Source organism: Rattus norvegicus, chromosome 14 (genome assembly GCF_036323735.1).
Source record: "Rattus norvegicus strain BN/NHsdMcwi chromosome 14, GRCr8, whole genome shotgun sequence".
Classification (NCBI taxonomy): domain Eukaryota; kingdom Metazoa; phylum Chordata; class Mammalia; order Rodentia; family Muridae; genus Rattus; species Rattus norvegicus.
Genome location: NC_086032.1, coordinates 16,560,635 through 16,570,742, shown reverse-complemented (window position 1 = coordinate 16,570,742; position 10,108 = coordinate 16,560,635). Strand labels below are relative to the sequence as shown.

Here is a 10,108-nt window from a genome sequence, read left to right as displayed (position 1 = left end):
ACTAAAAATAAATATTTAAAATATATTTATTTATTCTTTGACAATTTCATACAGGTATATAATATATCTTGATCATACACATTCCCCACTCCTACCTTCCCCTCCACCCAATGTTCTCTCTTCCACCTTTATAGTCTCTTTATTTTTATAACTCAATTAATCCAGTTACTGCTGTCCACGTGCACACGCATATAGAACTGTCCACTGGAGCATGAGCAACCTACCAGAGACTGCGCCCTGTAGAACATTCACTCTCTCTTTCCCAGAGGCCATCAACTGCCAATCACTCCTCAGCTGGGATGAGACCTTGTGTACACATCCCTGACAAGGCCAAAATTTATATAATAACTTTAAAAATGAATCACAGCCAAGTCTACTCAAATTCTCAATTTTATTCAAATTCTACAAAACTAATGCTTCTAAAAATGTATGGCATCCATTATGTAATGACTATTGTGTATTTCTTTAATCTCCTTTTTCCTCTTTTTTAAATATTTTTTTTAGTAGAAGCCAGAATCTTATGCTGCCCAGTTAGCAACCTCCGACTTACTGTTCTAGTTAAGTTTCTTTTCAATATTTATGGCCAACATTTGACTTCCATGAGAAAGACTCTTTTGTCTTCTTGGCCTACTCTACCATGTAACCCAGCTTAGAATCAATCTTTGTGTCCAACCTTGCATTTCTTGACAAACAATTCATCTTTCAGATTTTTCTGGGGTCATATTCAGCTTATCAGTTATCACATGAATTCTGAGAGTATAAAGAGATAGGCATTTTCAGTGAAGTCCCCAAGACAAACCATCAAAATATAAGTCATTCATAATCACCAATTCACAGCACCTTGGCTTTCCCGGAGCCCCATCAAAATCAAGGTTACCATATATGCTCTCAACACATTCTTTAACTGGGTCTCTACATGTGCGAGACTCCTGCTGGGTGACTTTTGCTCACTCTTTCAGCATGCACACTGATCCCAAACATCTCTGTTGTGACAGCAGAGGTCAAATGGCAGAAAATATCCGGACACAATGTCTGGGTTGTATTATGAGACTATGACTGGTAAAGAAGAGGTCAACAATACTATCTTGGTCTTTGGGATGGTTGAAAGAACACGGAACCAGCAGGGATGTTCACTGCTGGAGAAACTGGAGAGGAGAACTCAGAGAATTACCGTCCACGCTCTCATACCTCATGTAACATCCTCCTTGGCTGCATCCAGTTCTGCATGAAAATTTAAGAGGCCATTTGGTTTTCTGAATGAACTTAAACCAGTTCTATCTAATGCTGGAACCAAAAGACTAAAAAAGTAAAGATATTCTGCTCCTTCTACTCACATTGGAGTTTTGAACATTGATAGAATACATTTAAATATTTCTGCCTAAACCCATACTTGTCTGCCAGTTAGGCAAACACCTTCCGACTGTCCTTGATTGACTGCATCTGACTTCTGGTTTCTGGATCTTCAACAGCCTTCACAGTTGATGCTGTTTCTGCCCGAAGCTGTTTCAGTTGCATGACAACCATAATTCTTTTTTCGTCAAGGAGCATGAGGGACGTCATCAGAATGAAGGGGTTTTTTTTATTCATCCTCAGCAAAGTCTATGATGCTGGTACCCCAAAGAAGAGCTGACTTCTCTCATCATAGTTACTCTTCATTCTATATCCCACTCACAGAGAGGCTCTCAAGGGGCAGAAAGACCTGAAGGAACCAATACAGAAAGTAAGAGGTGAGAGTGGTCAAGTCATGCCCCACCATCTTGCGTGAGGATGGGGTGGCTAATGACTTCTTTAATGAAACGTAAGCCAACAATTCAAACCACAAGTTTTTAGATCGAATAATCTAACAAAATACAATTTAAAGATACATTAATTTAATAGTTCCAGGGTAAGAACTGGCGCTGGGAAAATTGCAAGGCTTCATTTTTGTACTTAAACCATTGTATTTCTGCAAGAGCAGGAAATTTTACATGTAAAGACATTGCAGTTCACATTTCTGAGCTAAGGTTCTTTCAGGTCGTGGTCATTGGTGTCACATGGTGTGATGGCACACACGGTGAGAAATGCTTATGGTGCATGCTCTGAGCAAAGGCTATAGTAAAGTCCCACGGTGCAACACAGGCAAGTGCCAACAGAAACCACTTGGATTCAAAATGCTTTTATTCTTTAATTAATCTCTGGTTATTGTGCAACCAATATGCTACCAACTTCTTTTTTTTTTGCAATCCCAACATGTACTAGGTTAGGACCCACAGTCTGAAGCTCTGTTCTAGAATATTTGCCTAAGTACGGCAGCAAGTAACAAGTACCCATACTCCCTTGCAGAAATTAAAGCAAGACATCCCACCCCCATCCCAGAACATGGCAAATCAAGTGATGAAGGATGCTCCCTGAAAATGGCCCCATGGCACATACAACATTGTTATAAACAAACAACTGCTTATTTTCAGGTTAGCGGAACCACTTTGAAGCCAGCCATGTCAAACATTCTTCTGCATCAAACTCTGGCCAGATATACTAGAGCCAAGTCTAGCAGGCCCTGAAGAGAGCTTCCATGACAGGAGCATAGAAGTCAGGGACCCAAGAGCCTGGGAGAACCTCTGAGTGATGAACTCTCGAAACAAGATTATGACAAACCTTTCCAAAACCAGTACACTATCTGGATCGTAAGAAAACTCCAAGACCTACAAAGAGATATTCATGAGAAAGCTTATAGCCAAGAAGGACAAACTCAAGAGATCACAGACGTCGACACCACTTGAGAAGCACAAGAACCATCTCTTTTCCTACTGACCAAAGCTGGTATCCAATGATAACGGATAGCTGTACAGATTTCCTGTGGTGAATCTTAAGAACAATTCATATAGTTCTTCTTGGTACCACATCCTGGGAAGTCAGCTATGTCAAGATGAAGTTGAATATCTCCTTCCCAAACCTCAGCTGTCAGAAACTCATGGCAGTGGACGGTGAACTCAAGCTTCATTCTTTCTATGAGAAGTGCATAGCCAACAAAGTAACCGCTGTTGCTCTGAGTAAACAGCGGAAGGGACTATGGTCCGAGTCAGTGGTGGGAACAACATCTAAGTTTTCCACTGAAGCGAGGTGTTTTGACCCATAGCAGAGTCAGCCAGCCGTTGAGTAAGGAGCATTCTTGATATGGACCAAAGAGAACTGGAGAGAGGAAGAACAAATCAGAGGGCTTGTTATGGAAGTCAATCTGAGTGTCTCCAACTTGGTTATTGTAGAAAAAGAGGGGGAGGAGGAGAAGAGGGAGGGGGAGGAGGAAGAAAGAACAAAAGGATATTCCTAGATTGACAGATGCCTCAGGAGTTGAAGCCCAAAGGAACTTGCATAATCTGAAAGCATTTCAACCTCTCTGAAGAAGATGATGTCTACCAACACATTGTCAGAAAGTCCTTAAGCAAAGTTAAGGAGCCCAGGACCAAAGCACCGAAGATCCAGTGTCCTGTTACTCCATGTGTCCTACAACAAAAACACTGACCTATTGCTCCAAAGAAAAAGCAGACTAAGAAAAACGAGGAGGAGGCTGCAGAATATGCTAAATATTTGGTCAAGAGAGTGAAGGAAGCCAAAAAAACAATGTCAGGAACAGATTGCTATGAGACTCCAGCTGTCCCTCCTGGGAGTACTCAATGGAAGTCCTCCCTGGGAGTCCTCCCTGGGAGCTTCTAATTCTGAGTCCAGCCGAGCATGAGTCTTTAAAAGTCATGAAGAAATAATCAGACCTTGAAAATAAAATCACACAAACTTGGTACAGTTTACTTTTTTAAACAAGAATTTTAGCAATCCAAATAAGAAGGCATGAAGATTATTAGAAAAAACTGTTTTTCAACCATTATAATTTTGAAACTTCTGAGAAATCCTGGGAATGGAAATACTGACTCAAATCTGAATCTTAAAGAGTCACATTCCGGGAGTTTGGAAACACTGAAAAACTTGCTTGTCCCACCCCTACCCCCACCCCATATGCTGTAATTCTAAAATACATCATTGTCGTTGAATAAATGTTCTTTGTTTTTTTTTTCATTATTTTTTTTAAAATCACGGTGATATTTCTGTGGATGATTCCGGAGCTCGGGGGACTTGTGTAGGAGAGTACGCTGCAGGAAACTGACAAAACAGAATGTACTCACTTAATTTGCATTTCTTCATCATCTTCTCAGCTGACGCTCCCAGTACATGTAACCTTGTAATTCTAAGTCTTCTCCAGTGTAAAGGAAAAACAAAAACCTAAGCATTTAAACCTCTTTTCATTAGAACCTATGTCACAGGGAAAATATAGAATGTTTGGTTTTTTTAGCCAAACACAATGGTAATAAGGCATCTTCTGTAAGTAGAATTATTCAGCTAAATCCACTTTCTATCTGGTCCTCACTTGTCTCCTCTCCTCTCTCTCCTCTCTCTCTCTCCTCTCTCTCTCTCTCTCCTCTCTCTCTCTCCTCTCTCTCTCTCTCTCCTCTCTCTCTCCTCTCTCTCTCTCCTCTCTCTCTCTCCTCTCTCTCTCCTCTCTCTCTCTCCTCTCTCTCTCTCCTCTCTCTCTCTCTGTCACACACACACATACACACACACACACACACACACACACACACACACACACACACAAGACCAGTCTTTTTTTTAACACGAATCGGGACTTCTGTTCAGGCTCTTATGTCTAACCTGGCCTCTCTCGGGTCTCGCACAGGACAGGCTGTCAGCAGCTGGGGCTGTCAGTAACAGTACTAAGTTAGGAACACAGTTGTGTTTATTTATTTATTTTTCGTCTATGCCGTCTAATCCAGGCATTTGAAAACCAGCCATAACAGCAAGTGTCTGCAGATGTTCACTAATTCGTTTGCTATGCTCCCCCCTCAGGGGTGCTCGAACGAAACAGATACTGCCAGGATCCCGCTAAAGGACGGGAATCACAGGAACTTCTCTGGACACTAGTGTTGTGCCTTGATAATTTATTGAAACCACCTGGCTTCAGGCATCCTACCCTGGGCGATCCCTAATTATCATCCTGAGATGTTTCTCAAACCAGCAGAGAAACTGAAGATGTGGGGAGGTCGCCCACCCAGCTTCCTTCCTCTCCCTAATTTTAAACATTTCTACCTCGTTATCTTTATCTTTCTCCTGCTGTGTGTGTGATCGAGTAAGAGTAAATTACACTTAGAGTGAGACGTTAGCCCTACACATGTGAGCACTCGTCTCTAAGTAAGAGGAGCAGCCTCACAGAGGCCCTTCACCATTACTAAACTCCAAATAGTTCATGTTGGTACAATGAGCAGCCCGCACTCAGACTGGCTTGGTTGACCCAGTGAAATTCTTCGGGTCGTTTTCCCTTTTACATCCAGGACCTACTGGAGGAAAACATGTTGCATCTGTTGTCACATAGCCATCGTTTTCTCTATTCTCCTGTGAACCTGCCTTCCTCCCCTCCCTTAAGCTTTAATCTTGAGGGCATTTGCAAAGAGTCTCCCGTCTGAAAAGGTTCAGTTCACCGGCTTGTCCCAATCATTTCCCTGTGCTTTGATTTGGATTTAAGAGTTTTGAAAAGACCTGGGCAACACCAGTTAAGTGATGTTTCATTCTCTTTACCGTTCAGGACGTAGCATACTTGTCATTTTTAATGATACTAGTTTTGTTCACTTAGGTAAGAAGAAATCTGGCAAATATTTTCATTGGAAAGGTACTTTTCCCTTTTGTAAATTGCAAGATAATAGATGATACTATTGAAATGATGCGAATACTCTTTCTCTGGGAACTTTCCACCCAGTGACTGATGGTCGCTGAATGACATTTGCCTCTATTGGCCATTACAGTATTGGTGGCAAAATAAAATTCTCAACAGTTTTCTTTGTGTTCCTTATGGTTCTTTGGAAAAGAGAATGTTTCCCTTCATCCCAACCAACACCACCTCTAAAAGCAAATCATTATAAACTTCTGATTCTTTTAAAATTCACTCTGTTCTAATCCATGACTCTTACCATTTGACACGATTTTTAAAAACGATCAAAGGAAACCAGTTTAAACCACAGTAAAGTTTGCGATTTCACTACGTTATTAAATATTATCATCATGAGGAAGAAGTGATGACGTATAAAAAGTAATTAGGTTTTAATAACCAGCCTTTATGGAAGAATTAATAATGCAGCCCAAATGCCGTTATAGGCACCCCATTATTCAAAGCAAAATTTATTCCAATGAATTATAGAAAACCCACCTGCATATTTGATATTTTCAAGGATTTGAGGCCGTGAGGAAATAACTGTTTCTTCTGATTACCAACTCCTTTCATGAACAACCCAAATCCCCATCACTGAAGATCAAACCAGAGCTGAAGCCAGCTCACTGTGGGCAGTTGAGAGAAAGGGGCTATGGAGAAAACTGTGCGCTACTCATAAATAGTATGATGAATGCAGGCTCTCGGGCTAAAAGCAAGGTTACCGGGCTAAGAATCCCAGAAGACTATTGGAGGTCAGCTCACAAGTGGACACAGATAACCAAGCTGGCCTGCTTAAGAGGCAAACGTGGGTCCAAAAAGACAAGGCCAGCATCAGCAGGCCTGCTGCATCCTCCCCTGAGAACACCCCTGGGGAACATTTTCTTTTCATGGACTCTTGCTTCTAATATACGTAACTGTAATGGACTGAATTCTCAGAATGGCTTCTCAAAAGGCCCCACCTGCTTCAAGAAAGAGACCCCCAAGACTACCCTGTGAGCAAGGAGTTAAATAAAAGATAACCAAGTACAATTGCATCTACATCTTGGACAGACGTTACCTGCATGATAAAGCTCTGAGTGGGACTCATGAGAACAAAGAAAGACCAGTATAAGAAACAGCTGCCCAAACACCCGTGAGGTCAAGAACTCGGGCTGATGACCAGTAAGTAAGATGAGGTAAAGAGCAAAGCAAGCCAGACACAACCAGGAGCAGGCACAAGCATGACCACACCCCTAACGGTGAAAGCAATTCATGAACTGTGACACCTTCTCCCTGGATGGGCCAGAAGAATATGCACAGAGTGTGGGGCCCTCAAATTGGCCAACAAATTAAATTATGTCTTTCCCCAGTTTCTGTCACAAGTCCCATAAAAGTCCCTAGATAAGAAGCTCAGTGGCTTTTGTCTCCTGGGAACACCTCCCATGTTCTCACTTTTCCTTAATTTCTAAGGAAACCGGTTGCAGGAAAAAAAAAAAAGCAGCGCACACCACACTGCTCTTCTCTTCCTGGCTCTCTCTGATCTGGCGGTCCACGAGCCATTCCAGCATGGCACCTTGCCGCACTGGTCCCTGGAGTTAGTTCTGGCACCTGTGAGGCCTTATAGAGCCAACCATAATTTATCTCTGGTTAGTATCTCTCCCGGCAGCTCTCTGCTACCTGGTAAAACCAGGGCTCTAGAAGTCCAGCATGGGCTGGCCTAGCCATCGTGGCTCCCTGTCATGGACTCTGCTCACACTCCCAACAACCCAGTGAAATCAGGACTCAATAAACTGTAATTTATCGATCAGATTTGCATGTTAAATTCTCAATCTACAATACATCCTCCCAATGAACTCACAACCAATTGATGAGGATCTAAAGAGCCCACCTAGAAAAGATAAATTGAGAAATCCATCCCAGCTACCTTGGCAATTCAAGACCACCCGGATCTGGGTTATCCTTCTCCATCTCCACCTTGATCCTCCTTCCTTCTCCTTCTCTCTGCCTTACAAAAGCTTTGTCCCCACCCTACTTTTTACTGTGCAGTCATGGGCCTTGACCTAACTTGTGCCAGCCCTCACCTGCATCCAGACATCAACCTACAGAAACACCGTGTCCCTCTTTGCTTACTCCCATGTACTCCTCACCGGTGTGAAACAGGGAACTCAGGAGCCACTGCCATCTCGGTTGACTCTGAATGGTCATTGCATTCCCAGCACTGTAAGTTCTTGGAGCAAGCACAACTGGACGAAGAAGGGTCTACTGTTCTCAAAAGCAGCTTCAAAACCAAAGCCACTTGTTTGGCCTTCCCTTATAAGCAAGGACTCGGGGCCTTCTTTATTCTCCAGCCTCCACTACATCTGATCCTTCTGCTCCGTAGAGAGAGCATTCACTCTCCCACTCAGTCTAACAGAGCGATCCGGACCTCTGAGGCAGGCACGAAGCACCACACAAATGGGGTGACCCCGACAACTATTCGCACACAGATAAGCCTAGAATCACCCCATAATCAGGTCAACAGCATTCTCTGTCTTGCCTTGATGTATGTTGTTTCATCTTCCTATCTCCTCACCTTCAACCTACCTTAGCATTACCTTCAGTGGTGGTCCTTCTGGAATTCTGTCCATCCTAGCTAACCCCAGGTGTCCCATTCCTCCTGGCTTAGCCTAACCTAGGGATAAACCTTAGTAGCTCTTCCTCTTTGGCCATTTGCTCCTTAAGGCCACTTCTTCGGAGCTTTCTATAGAAGAGCTATTAATCTGCTGTACTGTTCCGCTGCTAACCCCACTGCTGGAACTTTCTCCTGTGACGACTTGGGTCATCTGACCCTTTAGGCTAGGAAAACCTGTGGAGTCAGAAACGTACATGGGAGGCCGAACATTCTGACTCCCAGAGCAAGGGCATGAGAAATACTGACCTTCTCAGGAAGGAAACATAATGAACACAGAGTTAATTCTCACTTCATGGATCTCTCTCTCTCTCTCTCTCTCTCTCTCTCTCTCTCTCTCTCTCACACACACACACACACACACACACACACACACACACACACACACAATCACTTTCAATTCATGTTTTTCCTGACTTTGAAGACGAATTGAGTGTCATTTGCAAGAAAACAGGGACATTGACAGTCTAATCTGTATCAGAACAGCACCAGCTTTTCCTGGGCCATTGAACCTTCTCTCTTGGTGCACAGAAACTGGCCTGGTGCCAGGGTGCTGAGAACCAGTTGCTGAACAATTACTAAACAGTGTCGGCTAGGAAATAGAGGTTATGTCTCAGTCTCTACCCTAAGTGACACTGGGCTGTATCTAAATATTCTTTAAGCATGCACACACCATCACACCATATGTTAATCCTTTGTGAAGCCTCATGTTGGTGAATTACATTTATGAGCAAAGATCAAAGAGCGAGTTGAGGAAATGCTATGGTTTGAAGGTGTCTCCTTCCCCAAATTCCTCTGTTCTAACATAGACACAAAACAGTGTTACATGTAGGACATTTATGGGATGAGTAAGCCGGAGACACTGTCCTCAGGAATGGATTCACATTATTATTGTGAAAGTGAGTTTATTATCACAAGAGTGTGTTGGTTATAAAGCGAATTCCAGTCCTATTGATGTTCTAGCTCATTGTCTTTTGTCCTTCTGCCCTTGCTACACATGAGCCCCTGGATCATAGACATTCACATTCAATTGAGAAAAATTGTACTTCTGTTCTTTGTAAATTACTCAGTCTCTGGCGTTCCGATGCAGCAGCACAAACCTTCTTTGTGTCCTAATGAGAAGAGGGTGCAATTGAAAAGGAAAAGGAAAAATGTGGCCTGCTGGATTTTTAACATTTTTCTTTTGGTTGCTGCTGGTTTTGTTTTTGAGACAGTGTCTCTCAACACTGCCATGGCTGTCCTGGTTCTCTCTAAGTACATCAAGCTGGCCTCAAACTCACAGAGATCTGCATGCCTCTCCTTCCCGGGTGCTGGAATTAAAGGCATGTGCCACCATGCACATCTAGACATATTTCTTTTCTTTTCTTTTTTTTTTTTTGGTTCTTTTTTTCGGAGCTGGGGACCGAACCCAGGGCCTTGCACTTCCTATGTAAGTGCTCTACCACTGAGCTAAATCCCCAGCCCCTAGACATATTTCTTAAGGAAGCAAATTCAGTCCCATTTGCCTGCTCACAGTAAGTGATGGCTGTGGTTCATCCCCCCACTCTAATGCTGCTATCCTTCCTCAGTAGGCTCTGAAGCAACCTCTTCCTCAGACAGATCTTCCAACCCCAGGCTGTGTAGAGAGGCCTCAGAGGAGTATATGCAGTAAATCTTTTCCAAACTTAGAACATGCAATTTCTTTTTAGGTTTCCAGTACATGAAAGCACTGCTGTGATTAACCTTATAACCTTAGC

General features: G+C 42.9%; 1 long non-coding RNA gene across 1 annotated transcript in view; it reads right to left on the bottom strand.

Annotated features, from left to right (window-relative positions):
* Positions 1-372: 372 nt before the first annotated feature.
* The window catches only part of LOC134481724 (uncharacterized), a 32,600-nt gene continuing 22,864 nt past the window's right edge, over positions 373-10,108 (bottom strand). Inside the window, exon 2 of the long non-coding RNA XR_010057474.1 lies at positions 373-1,699. This is a non-coding gene — a long non-coding RNA (uncharacterized LOC134481724). The remainder of the gene's footprint in view (positions 1,700-10,108) is intronic.